The sequence below is a fragment of the Urocitellus parryii genome, chromosome 1, assembly GCF_045843805.1.
Source record: "Urocitellus parryii isolate mUroPar1 chromosome 1, mUroPar1.hap1, whole genome shotgun sequence".
In the NCBI taxonomy this organism is placed as follows: Eukaryota; Metazoa; Chordata; class Mammalia; order Rodentia; family Sciuridae; genus Urocitellus; species Urocitellus parryii.
In genome coordinates, this window is record NC_135531.1 from 246,033,187 (window position 1) to 246,055,274 (window position 22,088).

Sequence of the window (22,088 nt, forward strand, 5' to 3'; positions counted from 1 at the left end):
CTTTCTGTTATAAACCCTTATATTTGGGATATTAAGAGAAAAAAAAACCTTATAATTACATCTGTACCAGGTAACACAGATAATCTCTGCATCTTGAGATTCTTAATCTTCAAGACCCTTTTGCTGTGTAAGGTAACATATTCACAGGTTTCAGGGATTAGGATATGGACAGCTTTTGGAGGGAAGGAGCATTAGTTTTTCCACCACACTAACCCTACTCCTGGACATGCAAAGTACTCTTTTATTCTTCCCCGCCCCCTTTTCACTTGCAAACTAGAGTTCAGTTCATTGGCCATACAATTTCTTATATCAAATATAACAATTAATATTGTGAGTCCACTTAGATTTCCTCTTCATTCAGGTTAACTTGCTTTTATCACAGGAATTCATCTACCTGCTCTATTCTAATAGAGGTTCTCAGGATTCATGAGTATTAATGGTCCTGAGTAAGCCTACCATGATATTGCATTTTGCATATTTTTTTAATATTTATTTTTTAGTTGTAGTTGGACACAATACCTTTATTCTATTTATTTTTATGTGATACTGAGAATAAAACCCAGGGCCTCACATGTGCTAGGTGAGCACTTTATCGCTGAGCCACAACCCCAGCCCTTGCATATTCTTAATCCCAAGAAATTTCAAATTTTTGGAGCAAAACTTTTACCAAAACATCACCATAAGGATTATTAAGGCATTGTTTAATGTATGTTTATTCTCTAGAAATCTCTATCCTTTATCTACAGTAGTTAAAAACTTATACAAATAAAACCTCTGGACAATATGCAATTACCTGAGGACTCTGGAAAATAATGTAGCAGATGGATTGTGGAGAGGAGTCACATCTTGAAGAAGGGCATGAGTTGTCCTTATTCCCACACCCCTTTATCTGCTGGATTTGACATACAGGTAACTCTAATAATACATAACTGTACAACAGCATTGGCAGGTATACCCCTGAGTAAAATCCCATATTTCTAACTGGAGAAGGGGGTCCCTTTGGAGTTGTAGAAAATATGAGAAAAATTAAATTCAGTGCTGGGGAAGGAGGGGGATCCCTTAATTCTATGTATGAATCAACACAAGTCTCAGGCTTACACCCAAGCTATGCATACATAGAATGAATACAAAGTCCTAGCAAAACCTTTGAAAACTAAAATGATGTTAGAACAATTTCTCACAGAAGCTGAGATAGAAGTTGAGGTGTGAATTAAATGAGGATGATTGTCAATTAAAACAAAAAGTAACTAACATCCTCCAGAGGACTTAAACAGGTCTTGGAGTCTCACTGTATAATATTAAAAAATTCCAGGGTATATTCCAAAATGACTCAATATACAAAGAACCAGAAAAAAATGTGCCCAATTCATAAGGCAAAAGACAATCAACAGATGAAAAGTCTGAGATAACCCAGATCAAGAGCAAGATTTTTCTGTAAATAAGCAGATGGGAGGAACATTTTATAGTATATGGGACATATGGTCTCTGTCACAATGACTCGATTCTGTCATTGTAGTACAAAAATGTCACAGACAATATGTAAATAAATAATCATGGTTGTGTTTCAATAAAATTTTATTTATGGAAACCAAAACTTGAATTTCACATAATTTCATGCATCACAAAATGTTATTCTTCTTTTGATTTGGCCCAACTATTATAACTGTTGAAACAAAACAATTATTTGCTCATGAACTGTACAAAAGCAGACAGAAGGTTAGATTTGGCTCATATGATTGCTATTTCCTGACTTAGATGTTGGAAATATCACACAAAGACTTGAAACCAGCTATTAGGATCCTACTCCATGAGGCAAAGGTAAACACTCTTGAAATGAATGGAAAGATAGAAGTTCTTGTCTGAAAAATAGAAATTATCAAAAATAACAAAATAGAAATTTTAAAACACAAAGTTTTGCTTGGACCCAGAAGAGGACAGATAGAATAGAACTTATAAACATTGTAGGATAATAAATGATTATTTGCATATGACACAAATTTTAGAGTGGTTTTATAAGGTAGCAACCTTGTGGCAATCAAAACTTATAAGTAGTCATTTATATTGACTCCAATTTTTTGTTATTACAAATAATTTCACAATTAATATCCATCCTTTTCTCAAACCTTGAAATTTTCAGCCAGAAAAAAATATTTAGAAGTATTGATAGATTAATTTTGAAGAGGTGTGGTGTTGGGGATTGACCCGGAGTGATTTACAACTGAGCTACATCCTCAGGCCTTTTTATTTTTTGAGACAAGTTCTCATTAAGTTGCTTAAGGCTTTGATAAATTGGTGAGACTAACCTCGAACTTGCAATCCTCTCCTGCCTCAGCCTTCTGAGTCACTGGGATTAAGGCATGTGCCACTGGACCTGGCTGATAGATAAAATTTTGAAGCTACATACAACATGTTGATGTGGTAAATATTAATATCAATATTTGTTGAGCATCTTCTGTATTTCAGATTCTTGTATATGCATCAAGAACTGGAAAGGGTGAAAAAGAACTGAAAAGGGCCCAAGATTTTACCCTACCTGCAAGCTAGCAAGTTGTTCTGCCATAATTTCGTAGAGACATGGGTAAGAGTACTTTGTTACTGATGATACAACAAATGGCATGAGTTTGCATTAGTTCTCAAGGCTCCCAGGTCCCACAGGGATAATCACATATTGGCGGAGAGGGGTCAAAGTACTTGCAGTGGGTTGTGTTTTAGGAGGAAATTCCTGAACTTAGAGAACCTAAACCTTTAATAATTGATAATAAGCTTGCCCCTCCTTTGCCCCAGAGGGAGACACTAGCTATCTACTACAGAAGATTGTATAAGTAACAAAACATTGTTCAGGAAAAAATGGCATCAATGACTTTCCTCCCAAGTCATATAAAAATGAGAGAGATTTACAGACAATTATCTTCAAATGATATTTATTAATTTACTTTAATCTTTTCTATTTTAAAAATATGGAAAGAAAATCACTATGAGTTGAAGTAACTTCACTTGCATATGATCATACAGCAAATAGAATCAGGTATATTGGTTAATTTTCCAGGACAAATAAAGCTTTCTATATATTAAATAGTCTTTAATACTGCAATTATAGAATAAATAAATACACACTTGATCTTTATTATAAAATAGTAGTCCTTTTGAATTTATGAAGCTGTTCAGTTTATATAAGAAGAAAAAATGTATCGTGGTAGCACTGCAGCTAGAAAGAATGTTTTCCATGAACAGTTATTTTAAGAAGCCAGGATGCTTTCCAGGAAGAGAGTGTATGGGGGTTGAAAATGAAACCAGCCAAGCTGTCAAAGGTTTCAAGAGATGATACTTCAGAGCTAATGCAGAAATTTTATTTTATTGCCAATTTGATTGATTTGCTATCTTGGTGGGTCTTCTGTACTGACGGTTATATGGAAGCAACAGAGAAAGTACTGTGGATATTGATTCTTCTATTTGTGGAGGGCCAGAAGAGAAACAATTCTACTTCATAAAACAATCTTATTAAAGAAGTTTATGGGTTTTTTTACCACCTAATAATTATTTCACTAAGATTTCCAACTTCTATCTTGAGCTCAATTGACATGTTTTAGTGAAATATACTTAATATTCATTTTCTTTAGGAAGGTTACTACTATTATAACAATAAAGTACCATCTGTATTTAAATAAAATCGAGATCTATAAAGGAATCAGAGAACTTTTATAATTAAAGGAACAGATCCTGAAAAATAAGAGTTATAAACTAATTTTTTTCTAATTCAATGTATGGGGGGAGTATTATGGTTAAGATATGAGTGTCCCCTAAAAGCTCATGTATGGGAAATGCAAGAAATTTTAGAGGTGAAATGATTGGGTTTTGAAAGTTTTAGCCTATTTAGTGCATTAATCCAAGTGAATAGATTAATGGGATGGTAAATGTAGGCAGGTAGGGTGTGGCTGGAGGAGAGTCATTGGGCATGTTCTTTTGGTGTATATATTTTGTTAGTGGTGATCTCTCTCTCTCTCTCTCTCTCTCTCTCTCTCTCTCTCTCTCTCTCTCTCTCTCTCCTGTTGGCTGTGTCCTGAGCCACTTTCTTCAACTACATGCTTCTTCAATGATGTTCTGTAACACTTTGAGCCCAGAGCAATGGAGCCAGTCATCTATGGACTGAGACTTCTGAAGTATAAGCCCCCAAACAAACTTTTCCTCCTCTAACTGTTCTTGTCAGGTCTTTTGATCATTGGGGGTGAGGGGGGCGGGGTTTGATTTCCACTTTCTTCACTCTCCTGAAATTTCCTACACTTCTGGTGAGACACATTCTTGTCATACTGACCTATAACAGCTTAGTTATCTCAGAGCTCATGTCTTTTGAAGGGCTGGATTAATCTTTGATTACTATAAAAAGAAACTCTCTTAGGATTGTAGGGATATTGATATCATTGCATTTCTCATATTTAACTTATCAAGTCAGTTATTTAAGATATGTATGAATGTGCAAATGAAAAGCATATGTTTTTCAGAGAGAGTGATTTTTTTCACAAATGCACAGAAGAAATAGTGTCATATCCCTTTTTTCTTCCAAAAACAAAATTATTTCATTCCAGCCATCTGATTTATTGATTCATGGAATTCAAGAACATATTAAACATTGAACAATGACACTGAGTCTCAGGAAAAAATGGACCAACATCCTGACTGCAGTTATGATAACATTTTACTCAGACACTGAATTCTAAACAACCACTTTATAAATATTTTTACAAATCTGTTTACACATATCGTGTAGGTTTTCTTGGCCAAAATCATGTGCAAAAGATTTAAGATGTTCTAAAGACATACACATACAACTGTAGTGTAATAGAAATCCCTAAGTCACCATGTAGCGGGGACAAAGGATTCAAGGAAAAGGACCCTCAATAATAACCTCTACAGAATTTCTATAGTCTCCTTTGCCTTTATCCTGATTGTTCTATAAAAAGTTACAAAATACTGTGATGTTTTATTCCCACACATTTTCCCATCTACCTTTTTTTCTGGTCCACATATATCTCATAGACAGGATGACCATACATCCTGGTTTCCCCAGAATATTTCCAGTTTATGCTTTTTGTTTTGGTTTAATTATTAATAGTGCCTCCTTTTTCCTTTCAAAAATGCAAATAATAAACATTAGGGGAAATTGATTAACTTGAAAACAAACAATAGACAAAATCAATAACACAAAAAGCTGTTTTTTAAAAAAAATCGATAACATTGATAAACTTCTAGCCAGACTACCAAGGAGGGAAAAGGGAGAAGCCAAATATAACTGATATTAAAAAATGATAGAGGAGCTATCATGACCAACCCTCAGAGAGATTAAAAGGATAATAAAGGTATATTATGAACAACTCTATACCCATAAATTAAACAGCTTAAAGTGGACCAATTCTTTTTTTATTTAATTGATTTTATTTTTTTAAATACATGACAGCAGAATGCATTACAATTCTTATTATACATATAGAGCACAATTTTTCATATCTATGTATATAAAGTATGTTCACGCCAATTCATGCCTTTATACATGTACTTTTTTGCATTACAATTCTTATTACACATATATACCACAATTTTTCATATCTCTGTTTGTATATAAAGTATGTTGACACCCAATTCGTGTCTTCATAGCTGTACTTTGGTAATGATGTCCATCACATTCCACCATCCTTGCTAATCTCCTGCCCCCTCCCTTTCCCTCCCACCCATCTCCCCTATCTAGAATTCATCTATTCCTCCCATGCTCTCCCTCCTTACCCTACTATGTGTCGGCCTCCTAATATCAGAGAAAACATTTGGCATTTTTTTTTTTTTTTGTGGATTGGCTAACTTCACTTAGCATTATCTTCTCCAATTCCATCCATTTACCTGCAAATGTCATGATTTTATTCTCTTTTATTGCTGAGTAAAGTTCCATTTCGTATATATGCCACAATTTTTTATCCATTCATCTACTGAAGGGCATCTAGGTTGGCTCCACAGTTTAGCTATTGTGAATTGTGCTGCTATAAACACTGATGTGGCTGTGTCCCTGTAGTATGCTGTTTTTAAGTCCTTTGTGTATAGTCTGGGGAGAGGGATAGCTGGGTCAAATGGTGGTTCCATTCCCAGATTCCCAAGGAATCTCCATACTGCTTTCCATACTGCACCAATTTGCAGTCCCACCAGCAATTTATGAGTGTACCATTTTCCCCACATCCTTTCCAACACTTATTATTGTTTGGTGGACCAATTCTTAAAAGATAAAAACTACCTAAACTCACTAAAAACAAAATAACAAATCATATAGTCCTATAAATATTAAAGATATCAAATGTATAGCTTAAAACCTTTCAACAAAGAAAATCCTAGGCCTATATATTTTAATGACAAATTCTAGAAGAACTTTAAGGGTGAAATTAAAAAGCTCTATATATTCTCTTTCAGAAAATATGAGAAGAAAAACACTTTCCAATGTGTTTTATGAGACTAGCATTATCCTAACACTAAAACTAAACAGTATTATAATAAAAAAATAAAGTCTAAATTCTTCCACAAACATACACACAATTATCCCTTTAAAACTATTAGTAAAATAAGAATATATAAAAAGGAAAATACAGAATCATTAAGTGGTGTTTATTCCAGAAATGCCAAGTTGATTGAATTTTTGAAAAACCCATTTAATTCACCAGATTATCAGACTAAAGAAGAAAAAAACATGATTATCTTCATACTATTCAACAAAGTTAAATGTTTTCACAATAAACACGCTTAACAAATTAGGAACTGAAGGAAATTGTCTTAAACTGATAAAGTACAACTATAAAAATCTACAACTAACATCACACTTAATGGAAACAGGACAAAGATATTATCTTTTTACCACTGCTATTCAACACTGTGAAAGTACCACAGTGCAACAGGTGAGAAAAATAGAATCATTCAGAATGGGAGGGGAGGATCTTTATTTGCAGATGACAGGATTGTGTATGGAGAAAATCCCAAAGAATATACAAGCAAAAGTCCCCAGAACTCACAAGGGAGTTTAGCAAGGTCACAGGATAAGTGATCAAAATACAATAGTCAATTATATTTCTATATGCTAGCAACAAATAATCAAATTTGAAATTTAGCAAAAACTACTTATATCTATAGTTTAGATATATGTAAGAATATTTACATATACCATATATGTTGAAAACTATAACACTCAAATCTAACAAGACCTAAGTAACTGGAGAGCTCTATCATGTTCATGGGATTGAAAGACTCAATAATGTTAAGAGTAAATTCTCCTCAATTTGGGGACCACCATCCTAGAGGAGAACCAATGTGAGACAGGAAGGCTTTTCTGAGACTCTCCTTGGGCCTCCAAAAGGGCCAGCTGACTGGGCTTTAGGGTGCATGTCCTGAGGCGCAAAGATGAGGATGCAGACTTACCCCCGGGCCGTCCCTTGGGCTGGAGACCCTCTGGAATGTGAACTCTTCCTGCTCCTTCATCCATGACAGGGAAGAGGAGTAGACCAGATGCCAAAAGACATTGGAGCTGCCTGGATCCCTCAGCTTTAAATATTGTTTAAGCTGCATCAAGAGCACAGGCAGGCATCTTGGAAAACCATTAGTAATGATTGTGAACTCAAAGATGTGGTGTTCGATGGCTCCAACTGCATCTTTCCTACAATATTTCATCAGTTTGGCTCTGATGATGACAAACTCACAGATTCTTCTAAGACAAGCAACACTATACATGTTTACTTGCCAAATAAGCAAAGAACAGTGGTCAATGTGCAGAGTGCAATGAGCTTGCAGGACTGTCTTATGAAAGCCTCAAGGTAAGAGGCCTACAACCAGAGTACTGTGCAGTGTTCAGACTTCTCCATGAACATAAAGATGAAAACAGCAAGTTTAGATTGGAATACTGATGCTGCATCTTTGATTGGAGAGCATCAAGTATGTTCCCCTCACAACATACAACTTTGCTTGGAGGATGTTCCTGAGGCTTGCCTTTTGTGACATCTGTTAGAAGTTCCTGTTAAATGGATTTCAATGTTAGACTCATGTCTACAAATTTCATGAGTACTGTAAAACCAAAGTACCTACTATGTGTGTGGACTGGAGTAATATCAGACATTTCTTATGGTTTCTGAATCCCACTATTGGTGAGAGTGGGGCCCCAGCACTACCTTCTTTGACAATGTGCAGCTGTGACAGTCTGTTAGTTCTCTCCAGATATTTTCCATGCCCCATTCCTTCATTTTCAACACTTCCAGCACCCCCACATGAAGGCTTCCTCTCCCAGAGGCAGAGGTTGACATCCACACTAATGTCCACATGGTCAGCACCACCCTGCCTGTGGACAGCAGGATGACTGAGGATGCAATTCAAAGTCACAGTGTATCAGCCTCACATTCCGCCCTGTCCAGCAGCTCCAAAAATCTAAGCCCAACAGATTGGTCACAGCCTAAAACCCTGTTGTTGCCAGCACCGAGAGTGAAGGCTCCAGGATCTCTAGGACCCAGGAGAAAAACAAAATAAAGCCTCACAGACAGATTTAAGCTTTTACTAGGAAATAGAGCCAGTAAAGTAATGGTCTCTACTGGCATTGGATCAGGCTCCTTTGGAACCGTTTATAAGGGCAAATGGTACTGAGATGTTGCAGTCAAGATCCTAACAGCTGTTGACCTAACCCCGGAGCAGTTCAAGTCCTTCAAGAACAAGGTCACTGTCCTGAGCAAATCATAACACATGAACATCCTGCTCTTCATAGGGTATATGACAATGGAAAACCTGGCAATTATGACCTAGTGGTATGAGGCAGCAGCCTTTACAAACACCTGCATGTCTAGGAGACTAAATTCCAGATATTACAACTGATCGACATTGCCTGGCAGTTGGCTTGGGGAATGTACTACTTTTGTGCAAAGAACATCATCCACAGAGTCACAAGATCCAAGTCACAAGTCAGATGTAAACTGCCTGGCTTCTTTACCAAGAGGTACTTATTCTGAACAGTGAAAATTGAAGATTTTGGTTTAGAGACAATAAAGTCACGCTGGAGTGGTTCTCAGCAGATCAAACAACCTACCCACTCTATGTTGTGTTGGTTCCAGAATTGATACAAATGCAGGATAATAATCCATTCAGCTTTCAATCAGATATCTACCCTGTGGTGTTGTCCTGTATGAGCTGATGATGGGGGAGCTTCCCTACTCCTACATCAGATCACCTTCAAGGTGTGCCTCATAGATCTTAGCAAGATGTACATGAATTTACCCAAAGCAATGAAGAGACTGGTGGCCAATTGTGTGAAGAAAATGAAGAAAGACCTCTCTTTTCCCAGATCCTGTCTTCCATTGAGCTGCTCCAACACTCCCTACTGAAAATCAACTGGAGTACTTCTGGCCATCCCTCCACTGAACAGCCCACACTGAGATATCAGTGCTTGCACAGTGACCACTTCCCCAATGCTGCTGGTTCTCTAGTTGACTTTGAACTTGCACTCAGGCCCCAGAAAGAAGGGAAGCCTGCAGGCAGCACCTTCCTGGCCTTTCTTATGGGACACAGTGTGTTTTCAGAGAAGCTGTTGTTAAGGACCTTCTACATTATGCACTTCGTGTTGCCTTCTTTTCTACCCTTTTGGTTCCTAGGAAAGGAAGCCTTTCACCCTATTGACCTGTCCTACTCCCTCCCCCAGAGCCCAGCCTCTCTGGCAGCATGCACATGGGATGCTGTACTAGAGCTGGGCTCCAACCATCAGCTAAATGAGGACTTTTAGGGCAAAAATAAGTTACTGGAGAGTAAGTAAATGTTGTGAGCACATGGGATTTTGCAAACCAGTTTATTTTTTTTATTTTGATCTAAAGAACATCATGTATGATTCCAATCATGTCAAATTCAAGAACAGACAAAATAATCCATAGTTCTAGAGATCAAAAGTGGTAATCTGCAAAGGACTTAAAATCAGCATACTACAGTGATGCAGCCATGTCAATGTTTATAGCAGTTCAATTCACAATAGCTAAACCATAGAACCAACCTAGATGCCCTTTAACAGATGAATAGATAAAGAAAATGTGGGGGGCTGGGGATGTGGCTCAAGCGGTAACACACTCACCTGGCATGCGTAGGGCACTGGATTCCATCCTCAGCACCACATAAAAAATAAAATAAAGATCTGTCCACCGAAAACTAAAATAAATAAATATTAAAAAATTCTCTCTCTTAAAAAAAAGAAAATGTGGTATATATACACAATGGACTATTACTCAGCCTAAAGAAGAATGAAATTATGGTATTTGCCAGAAAACGGATGAAACTGGAGAATATCATGCTAAGTGAAATAGGCCAATCTCAAAAAACCAAAGGCAGAATCGTTTTTTTTTTTCTGATATGCAGAGAATAATTCACAATGGAGCGGGGGTGGCTAGAGAAAAATAGAGATGCTTTGGATTAGGCAGAGGTGAGTGAAGGGAGGGGGTTTTGGGGATAGGAAAGATAGTAGAATGAATCAGACATTATTTGGAAGGGGGTATTGGGTATTGAACTCAGGGGCACTTGGACACTGAGCCACATCCTCAGCCCTATTTTGTATTTTAGAGACAGGATCTCACTGAGTTGCTTAAAACCTTGCTTTTGCTGAGGGTGACTTTGAACTCTGGATCCTCCTGCCTCAGCCTCCTGAGCCACTGGGATTATAGGCATGCATCACTGCAACCAGCTGAAGAAGACTTTGTTATCCTATGTACATATATAATTACCTGACCAGTGAGATTCTATACCATGTTCAACCAGAATAATTAGAAGTTATACTCCATTTATGCATAATGCGTCAAAATGCATTCTACTGTCATGTGTAGCTAATTAGAACAAATTAAAAACAAAAAAGTGGTAACCTGTGTGGGAATCAAGCACAGATGGGGAAGAGGTCCTGGAAACATTCTAGAACAATTTCAGTGATATATATATATATTTTTTTTCATCAAGCTCTACATGTGTATGTGTAACCATATACTTTATGTCTTGATTTTTAAAGTCTTTTTAAGTGAAAAAATGAACAGAAAATCCACATATGTATTATCTATTACTGTGCAACAAATTACCTCAAAACTTAGCATCTTAAAACAACAAGAATTTACTGTTTTATGGTTTCTACTGGAATCTGGGAGAAGTTTAACTGAGTGGTTCTGGCTAAGGATCTTCTCATGAAGTTGTGTCAATACGCCAGTCAGGGAGGTAGTGCTCTCAAGGACTGACTGGTGCGGGAAGGTTCACTTCTAACATGGCACACTCAAATAGCTCTTGGCAGGAAGGTTCAATTCCTTGCTGTGTGAGCTTCTCCATAGGACTGCTTGGGTATCCTCACAACATGGCAGCTGGTTTCATCCAGAATGAATGCCCTGGAGAGAGCAAGGTAGAACCCTCTAGAACCCTCTCTGTCTTATGACTTAATCTCAGAAGTAACCCACATCATTTCCACCATGTTTTTTCTATTCATTAGTTACTATATCTAGCCCACACTCAAGGGGAGAGAAACTAGATTCCTCTTGAAGGAAAGAGTATAAAAAGCATATCAGAATTTGTGAGCCTATTTAAAAACTACTACCCACAGAATAGAGCTACATTACCAAATGTTTGCAGGTCTGGTACTATGGCAAGAGACAAGATCTGGGAAGACCCCTGCAGCAGGCAGAATAATATCCCCCAAAGATTTCTGTGTGGAAAAGGCTTCTTTTCAGAGATAGTGATGCAGCGCTAAACAGTTCTGCACTCAACTCACTGAACAACCCAGGACTACAGAAATATGCTTCCCAGAGGAGCCTGCTCTGGTACTGTAGAACATGCCTTTCCCAGCCTGAGGTATACAGTGATCATGGGTGACTTTCCAGACAGAGTGCTACACCTTTCTGTTTTGATCCTCTCAGAAGAAACTTCCCATCATGTTGAACTTGATCTTTCAGGGACTACCCTTTCTCTCTAGTCATATAACTGTGTATGCAAGGGAGCCAGAAATACTGGTTTTCTTGATGATTTGGGTTTTTTAAAGTTGTAGATGGACACAATACTTTATTTTATTTATTATTATTATTATTATTATTATTATTATTATTTTAATGTGGTGCTAGGATCAAATCCAGTGCCTCACATATGCTAGGCAAGCACTCTACCACCAAACCACAATCCTGGCCCAGATAATTTGGGTTTTAATTTTGTTTTTAAAGCATCTGACAAGCTATAGTTATGATGGTTCCTCAGTTAATAAAATAATTTTAAAGAATTCTCATTCAATAGAAGGATAGATTCATGTAATCCCAATCAAGATTCTAGAAGAGTTTTTATAGGTATAAGTAAGTTGATTCTAAAATTTCTGGGGAAAGGCAAAGAAATTAGTATATCCTAACCAAATGTGAAAAAGAAAAAGGTCAGAAAACTATACAGGCAGCCCTCTGTATCCATGGGTTCCATATCTGTGGATTCAATGAGCCAGGGGTGGAAAATATTAAGGAAAAAAACTTGCCTCTGATCATGCACAGACTTTTATCTTGTCATTATTCTGAACACAACACAATACATTAACTATTTATATAGCATTTACATTGCATTAGGTATTATAAGCTATCTAGAGATGATTTAAATAAAGTATATTAGGCAGGGGTTTTAGGCAGGTTACGTGCAAACATTACACCATTTTATATATAAGGGATTTGGGAATCACCAGATTTTGGTACCTGTGGGGGGTTCTGGAACCAATTTCCCATGGATACTATATTTCCTGACTCTACAAGAATTGCTATAGTTACCAGAGACAGTCTAGCACTGATGGAGAGGTATACATATAAATCAATGGACCTGACAAAAGGGTCTAGAAATAGACTCATAGTCCGGAAGAAAACAAATCATCCAATTTTAAAAATGTTTGAAAGGTATGAAAAGGTACTCTGTGTTAAAGAAAATACACACACATGTAAAAAAGCATATGAAAATATGTCAAACATCTTAGCCACTGGAGAGATGTATATTCAACCACAAGATATCATCACACACCTATTCAAATGATGGAAAAATAAAACCTGAAAATATCAAATGGGGATTAAAAATAAGGAGCAACTGGTACTATCACACATTGTTGATGGATATACAAGATGGTACAGCCACTTTCAAAAGCAGTTTCATAGTTTCTTACAAAGTTAAACACATACTACATATAATCAAGCAAACTCACTCTTAGGTATTTGGTCAAAAGAAATGAAATACTTATTTTCATACAAAAACCTGTAAGTAGATTTTTTTTATAGCAGCTTTATTCACAATTGTCCCAAACTGGAAACAACCCAGATGTTTTTCAACTAATGAATGACTAAACAAACTGTGGTATATACATATAGTTGAATGTTACTCTATAACAAAAATAAGCTTTTGACTCATGCAACAACATGAACAAATCTTAAATGCATCTTAACAAATGAAATAAGCCAGGTTCAAACTTCATTAATATGATATTAAAAAAAGAAAAAATATTAGGTATGGAAAACGTATTAGTGATTACCACAGATTGGGAGGTAGGGGAAGAGGTCCACTCTAAAGAGAAATATGATGGAGTTTTGGAAGCAACAATACTGTTCTGTATGCAGTTGTGAAGGTAGCTAGCTGTAAGACTATAGATTTGTCAAAACCCATAGCACTGTATACCACAGAAGTTGAATTTTCCTATATGTAAATTAAATAAAATAAACCAGAATGTGGGTAGAACATAAGATAGAATATGGATGGGGCCAAGTGAATCTGACCATATTACAAATAAATCAAATAGCCACACTGAAGCTGGTGGTGAAAAAAGGGGCTGACCTAAGCAACTCTGGAAAACTGTTTTGACTGGGTACTGTAAGGGTAAGAACAAAAAGAACTGTACTCAAGCAATATGCTCTAGTTACAAATCCATTTCTCATAGCAATTTTTTAAATTTAAATTAAATGCATGTTACAGGGTATTATTGATGGCTTGATGTATTGATTAGAAATTTTCAAGACTACTTTATATGTATTTCAGTTTGAACAAACTAGTAAATATATCCTAGATAATGAGAACCAGGTGTCTTACAGTTAGAGAAAGAAGTTAGTTAAAATTAAGGACAAAGATTAGAATAAACTCTATGGTGCTGGATTTGAGTAGGAGTATCAATATGAACTCATGCTTTGTTTAATTGTATAAACACATTTACATGGATATATGTAAATATTATGTATCTATTATGTATCTACACACAGAGAGATACAGAAATCAACACAGATGTTTATGCATATTCTTAAGAATGATATACTAAACATCTTCATACTATCAGCTATATTTCCTTATTTCTTCTATACACATATGATATTGCATTGTGTGGAGTTAATATATTTCTCATCTACTAGTTACATACTGAAATTTCCCTCGTGCCCCACTGCTGTTGTCAGAGTAGAATAGATAACAGGAGGAAATAGAATCTTGTCATGTTGGTTTGATCCCAGTACTGTGATGGGGAGTAGATAACTAAGAAAATTCTCCAAATCCTTGTTTCTGTTTTTTTTTTTTTTTTGTATTTTGTCTCCCTCCTCCCCCCCGCCCCCCAGGGCTGAGGATCAGATTCAGGGCCTTGTACATGCTAGGCAAGTGCTCTGCCACTGAGCTAAATCCCCAACCCCTCAAATCCTAGAACCAATATTTTACCAAAAGATTTGAATTATCCACATAAGCAGGAACTAGTTGGTAAACTTTTCTTTTTTTTGCAATGCTGGGATTGAACCCAGGGCCTGCCTCATGTTCCACTCCTGAGCTATATCTCCAGTCCTGAATTTGCCATTCTTATTCTCCCATTGTACCAATGAAATATGAAGACTTTGTTTTTTTTTTTTAATGCTTGCATTTCATTGTCCACAGACCACATTTACAACTCCAAGGGGAAGTGGATGCAGGTAACTTTGCTGCTATTTGTATCACTGCAATGTCAAATCAATGGCAGCTCTACAAGAAGATGTGTTTTTCTGCCCTACAAAAAGATTATGTAGGGAGTAGATAACAGGAGAATTTTCTTAGTTTTTTTTTTTTTTTTTTTTTACAGTCCTGGGGATTAAACTCAGGGGTGCTTTCAGCCTTTTTAACTTTTAAAACAGGGTCTTGCTAAATTGTCCAGGTGGGCCTCCAACTTGGGATCCTCCTGCCCTCAGCCTCTCAAGTAGTTGGGATTATAGGTGTTCATCACCATATCCAACTATGTTCCAGGCATTGTACTTGGTATTGAAAACAAAAATAACAAAATTTCTGTCCTAAAATAGTTTACAGTCTACTGAAGGAAATATAAGATATACTATTACAAAGTACTTAGGGAGGGAAGAGAATGACTTCACAGAAGAGACTGAGTTTCTCTTGAGTTCACTGACTAACACCAGGAAGGGCAAGGCTGGCAGAGTGAACAGTTCCTGCAAGCTCAAAGACATACTATGCTAGCTAAGTCGGCTTGAGTTTAGGGTTCCCCTGGGAGTAGATATAGAGGAGGCTGGTGAATTAGTCCACAGCTATTAGCAGTTTGGTCTTCATCTTATTCAATGGAAAACTATTAGTTCAATGAGGGAAACTATTAAATGGTAAGCAAGGGCTAAGATAATCAGATTTATAATTTTTAAAAGACCATTCTAGTAGTTATACAAAGGATGCATTGGAAAGGGTGAAAGGAAAACCAGTTAGGAGGCAATTGTAGTAATTTAGTGAAAGAAGATGTGGTCCTTATGAAATCTCTAGGGATTTTATGAGTGAAATAATCTTTTAGGAAGGAGGAGAACATATTTGAAAACTATCAATTGAAATCAAGAGGGAAATGGTAGTATGTGTAGGGGAAGTCAATATGTCTGGTCATTTAAAAGAAATAAAATCAGACTTTTGTGTGATGTATGGTACTTAGGATTAAACCTAGGGGTACTCTACCACTGAGTCACAGGAACGCTTAACTTTTTTTTTTTTTTAAGTTTGAGACAGGGTCTCCCTAAATGACCAGGCTAGCCTCCAACTTGCAATCCTCTTGTTTCAATCTCCTGAGTAACTGGGATTACAGGCGTGTGCCACTGCAACCCACATAAAATCAGACTTTGTATATAATGAATTCTCAAGTATCCAGAGATGGATTCTCTGGTGAATGAATTAATTTATTGAAGACTTCAGATTCTTTTTTCAAACTTGTAATCATTTCACTTAAGATTTTATATGGTTTGCCAGATGGTGATAGGGAAAAAGAAATGAAAAACACGATATTTAATCATTCTGGCTGTCTGCTGCTTAATATGGAGATCTGAGGAGAAGGTGAAATCCTCATCACAAAGAAGCCTGAGTTTTATCTATGAAAGTGCACATGAGATGGGAGGGAAAGGGAGAGAAAAGGGAAATTGCATGGAAATGAAGGGAGACCCTCATTGCTATACAATATTACATATAAGAGGTTGTGAGGGGAATGGTAAAATTAACAAGGAGAGAAATGAATTACAATAGATGGGGTAGAGAGAGAAGATGGGAGGGGAGGGGAGGGGGGATAGTAGGGGATAGGAAAAGTAGCAGAATACAACAATTACTAACTGGGCATTATGTAAAATTGTGGATGTGTAACCGACGTGATTCTGCAATCTGCATTTGGGGTAAAATTGGGAGTTCATAACCCACTTCAATCTAATGTATGAAATATGATATGTCATGAGCTTTGTAATGTTGTGAACAACCAATAAAAAAAATAATAAAAAAAAGAAAGTGCACACACGTGTCCCTCATCTCCTAGTTCCAAAGATATATCAGAGGTCATTGCAAGAGGAATCATACATTCTGAAAAAAAAAAAAAAACTGTTTTTGCATTGACATTTTAAAATACATTTCTACTTTCCATATTGAAAGCTTTATTTGGTCCCTTCATCTGAATTACATACGCGGTGCTCATTTTTCTATCGCTGGATGGACTCAGTAAGATGATTATGTCTTTAAATAGCTGAGGCTCCTCGGTTAGTCTCTCCAGCTCATGGGGCTTGGCTCTCAGAAGAATCAGAATAGCCAGATGAATTCAGTCAGACACCTGCTAACTAAACGAGGACTCATTTCGGATCTGACTGAATTTATTAGAAGGTCCAGGGGATTTTCAGCTGTTTTCTCAAGGAGATGCGAGAAGAGCTTATAATTGTCCTGGCGGTGGTAAAAAAAAGAGTTCCGTCCAGCGACCGAATGCAAAGCCGTGCTGACTTTTCATCATAAAAGGCTCTTCTTTGAACGCAAACACATGCTTTTAAAGCAAAACTCAGAAAAGTATGCAGTCTTATCATTGCTTTCTCGTTTTAAACTACTTACGCGCGGATTTAGAAATACCTATTCACTTACCTGTCAAGGCAAGAAATAACTTGGGCCAAAGAAATGAAAAGACAAGAGAACAGACTCTATGTGGTTTACTCTCCATCTCACCATCACGAACGTCGAAGAGGGAATTATTCTTTTCCTTTAACAAGAAATTTGGGTTTTTTTTTTTAACCATTTTTTAAAATGCTCGTAAACAAAAATCTATTATTTTTCTATCGTTCAGAATTTACTTGATAACTTTAGTCCTCCTACAACTAAAAGCATTTTCTAATGTCGGACTCGGGTCTGCTGCAGGGCGAGTATTTGCCGAAATTAGTGTAACACAGCCGATTCCCCCCCTCCCCGGGCAAAGTCCGCTGGGAGAGAGCGGAAACTACACATCCCGGCGAGCCCCGCTCGCGAACACAATGGAGCCTGTCGTCATCCGGGCTACGAGGCTGCACGTTTCCCCACGCGTCGCGGGATTCCGGCCTGGGTCCCGCCCCGGGAGGAGGGCCCTGCTGGGCCTTGAGAACTGCACTTCCCAGCATGCCCTGCTACACCTGCGCTTGCGTACGGGAGCTACCCCGCCAGCGAGCGGGTGGGTTTGAAGTTCAGTGTTAGTCGCATGGAAACCGGCCTGCTTGCAGCAGGACACCGCCATCAGCGGGCAGATGGACTCCGGGGTGAGGCTGCCGGGCCCCGGAGGGAGAAACCGACGGCTCGGACAAGGCCACCATCACCTTTCCCTGACGCCCTTTTCCCCACAGGCGGAGTCCCGCCCCGCTCCCCGGATTTCAGGCATTTCTGCATTCGATGCCTGTGAACGTCCTTTAAGAGCTAAATTTGCATTGCCCTAGCTCCAGCGGAGGGAGGAGGCTAGCCACCAAAGCCCCTAGCTAAGCCCAGTTCCATCTTTTTTTTATGCGTTAGGTTGGAGGTTATAGGTTCCCGGGAAGGCCATTTCGATGTTAATGTTTGATTGTTTGTTTGTTTGTTTTCCCCACTGGTTATTCTCCCCGGCCTACTTACTAGACTATAGGTAGGTGTCAGGCCTGGGGCGCTGGTGCATGCCTGTAATCCCAGCGACTCAGAAGGCGGGAGGATTCCAAGTTTGAGGGCAACCTCCACAACTTAATGAAAACTTGTCTCAAAAAATATTTAAGGGCTGAGGGTGTATCTCAGTGGCAGAGTGCTTCCCTGGCATGCGGGAGGCCCTGGGTTGAATTCCTAGTCATGCAAAAAGAATATCCTGCTAGGATATAATAGACATTCGTTATGTTTGTATTGAATTGCCCTCCTGTTTGCTACCCGTAATATCCCAGGACTGTGTTAGACCCTAAAGACAGAAAAATGATAAAGAATCTAACCTGGCTTTGGAGATGTTCACATTAATCTGTTTTGGACATGTACATCATGTACCTGGTTTTATCTCTGAGTGCTCAGGTCCTTTAATACTTTCTTTCTTATCCAGTCTTATGATTTTATGCACCATGCAGAATTAACTTAAAAATTTATGTCTTCAGGCCACACCTCCCCCCTGAACTCCAGATCCAGACATTCAATCATGCACTGGGCATCTTACCTGTTTTTAATTTAAAAAATTCCAAGCCAACTCTCTGTCTTCCCCCAAAATGGCTTTTTTCTTTCTTTCTTTTTTTTTTCTTTTTCTTTTTTTGGTACAGGGGATTGAACCCAGGGGTGTTTTACTACTGAGCCATATCCCAGCAATTTTTGAGACAGGGCCTTGCTAATTTCTTAGGATCTACTAAGTAAACCCTCAAACTTGGAATCTTCCTGCCTCAACCTCCCAAGTCACTGAAATCACAGGTGTGCCCCACCAAACTTGATCAAAATGAGTTCTTTTTAAAAAAATTTTTTTTTTTTTAGTTGAGCACAATACCTTTATGTATTTTTATGTGGTGCTGAAGATTGAATCCAGTGCCTCACACACCCTAGGCAAGTGCTCTACCACCGAGCCACAATACCAACCTCCAAATGGATTCTTAATAGGTTTCTGTTGTCTCAATGGTAATACCATCCTTCCTGTTACTCAGGCCAAAAACCTTGCAGTAAATTTGGCTGTTTACTTCCAACACCAAAACCAATCTTTAAAATGTGTGGAGTCTGACCACTTCTTACTGTTCCACTGTTATCACCTCGATTCTAGGTGGAAATATCTCCTATTTTTTGCCCTTGCCATTTACTACGCTTAGTGGGTGGAAGAGCCAGGGGGATTGAGTTAAAAGGTAAATTAGGTCACAACAATCCTTAGCTCTAAATCATCTTAGGGTTCTGAGTTGCTGAGCGAAAGCCAAACCTTTACAAGGGTGTTCAAGGCCCTGTGTGATTTCCTATTATTATCCCTTTGACCTCATCTCTTACTATTCTCTCCTTCATTCATTTGTCTGTGATCAAAACTATATCCTTACCATTTATGGATTCATCAGATATTCTAATACAGAGTTTTTGTACTTAGTATTTGCTCTTTCTGGACTTTCTGTCCTCAAGATATTCATACAGCTCTTGCCTGACCTTCTTTACAGGTGTTTGCTCAGATATCTCAGTGAGGGACTTTCTTTGACCACTCTTTAAAATTGAAATCTGGACTGCAACCTCTATCCCGTTCTCTTTATTTTTCTCTATAGTATTTTATCACCTACAAACAACTGTTTTACTTCGAGTCTATCTTGTCCAATTAGAATATAAACTCCACAAGGGCAGAGTTCTGTCTGTTTTGTTCACTTGCTGAATTCCCCAGTACCTATAACAGTGTCTGGTTCATGTTAAACATTCAGGAAATAGATAATATCATTGAACTATTTTCTAGTGGTTGTGATAAACAATATTGAGTACTTATTATTATTTTGGAACCAACAGCACATGGTTATAGCAGTTGCTAGGTGTAGGTTTTGTATGCACAGAAACAAGTGTTTCCTTTTCAAAGTCATCTGGCTTTTACTAATGTATTTCTATGACATTTGTCTTTCTCATGGCATGCTTTCCATGAAGTTAACTGCCTAGAAGCTCTTTGGAAATACTCTCCCTAAACACTGAAACAGAACTAGATTCATTTGATAATATTCATTCATGTGAATGAATTTTTTTTAATAAAAATTTGTATCTTTGTATTTTTATTGTTACTGCCAAGCATCAGGACTTAGGTTTAAGGCCACATTCAACTCCTTTTCAAAATGGGCAAAGCACAAATTTGTTAATTCTATTTTTTTGTTGCTGGAATATTAATAATTAAAATATTTATTGTAAGATTGTACTTCTTAGACTCAGTTACAAGGATCTATTAAGTGGCCAATGGATTGTGTTTGTGTGGGGGGTGGCATTTTGCTGTGGTGCTCCTCCTTTAGACTTACCAGATAAGTAACTGCAGTGAAAATGCAAATCTCTGTGATTTTTAAATCTGACTCAACAGATGAGTGTATTGGATACCAAGTCCTTATTTTGCACTTTTGACAGCTTCCCAGATACTCAGGAACTCTCCCTAATGACTTTTAAGGCTGTCCTTCTTTAGCTATCAGCAATCACTGTTCCCTGTCTTTCTTCCAAGGGCTCTCCCGACATTGCTTGACACTGTTTTTTGTTTGTTCTTGGTGGGGTGAGGCAAGTGGGATGAGAGAGAAAGGGTTTTCAACTAACTGTGAGCCCTGTTTTAATAAATCTCCCGAAAGCTAGATTGACTTGTTTACTTGAGTCAGCAGTTTCCTTACTACCTGAAGAAGATCCTCAATGACTAAGAGACTATTTCAAGGACAACCCAGTGTTATTTCATTTAAAAGCTTTGCCTCCTGCCTACCGCCAGTCAGTTTCCAGTCATCTTGATCTCGCCTTTTTTTTTTTTTAAAGAGGGAGAGAGAGAGAGAACTTTAATATTTATTTTTCAGTATTTGGCGGACACAGCATCTTTGTTTGTATGTGGTGCTGAGGATCGAACCCGGGCCGCACGCATGCCAGGCGAGCGCGCTACCACTTGAGCCACATTCCCACCCTTTCTTAGGCTGAATTCCGCTCCCCCCCCCCTTTTTTTTATACTGGGAACTAAATCCAGTGGTACTTCACAACTGAGCTTTATCCCCAACCCTTTATTTTTTATTTTGAGACTGGGTCTTGCTGAGTTGTTGAGGGTCTTGCTGAGTTACTGAGGCTGGCCTTGAACTTGTGATCCTCCTGCCTTAGCCTCCCCAGTTGCTGAAATTACAGGCCTGTAATTAAACCACCTTTCCCACAGAGGCTGGGGGTCAAGTTGGTTCTTCCTTTTTGTTCTAGAGTAGTTTTCTTCTCTGGAAGCCTGAGAAGCTCTAGTCTGGAACAGGGTTAGATGTGTGCCAAATTCCTACCCCAGCATGTAAACACTCTTTTTTAAGCAAATGAAACAGCTGAATTTGAATTGTTTTCTGTTTTATTTTTAAGGCTAAATGTGTGTACACTCATTATAAATAAATGTAAGTATTTTATGCAGATCATAAGTACCTTTCTTAGGGAAATATCAACAAAACTAGACATTTCAACTATTACATTAAAAAATTTGAGGTGAAAAATCTGCATCCTATATGGAGAAAATTTCTATTCCATTTCCTATATCTTTTAGTAAAGGAAGACTTCTGTTATATTTGTATTATATGTTTGGCTTCTGAATATGGGCAGTTCTTTATATAAGAACCAGCTACCTGGGCCTAACAAGTTTCACAGAAATTGTCCTTTTTCACCCCACACTGTTCTTGACCTCTTCCTTTTATTTGTTT

At 37.8% G+C, this 22,088-nt stretch overlaps 1 pseudogene; it reads left to right on the forward strand.

Moving 5' to 3' along the window:
- Positions 1–8,583: 8,583 nt before the first annotated feature.
- On the forward strand, positions 8,584–9,772 carry LOC113196762 (RAF proto-oncogene serine/threonine-protein kinase pseudogene; annotated as a pseudogene).
- Positions 9,773–22,088: the final 12,316 nt, after the last annotated feature.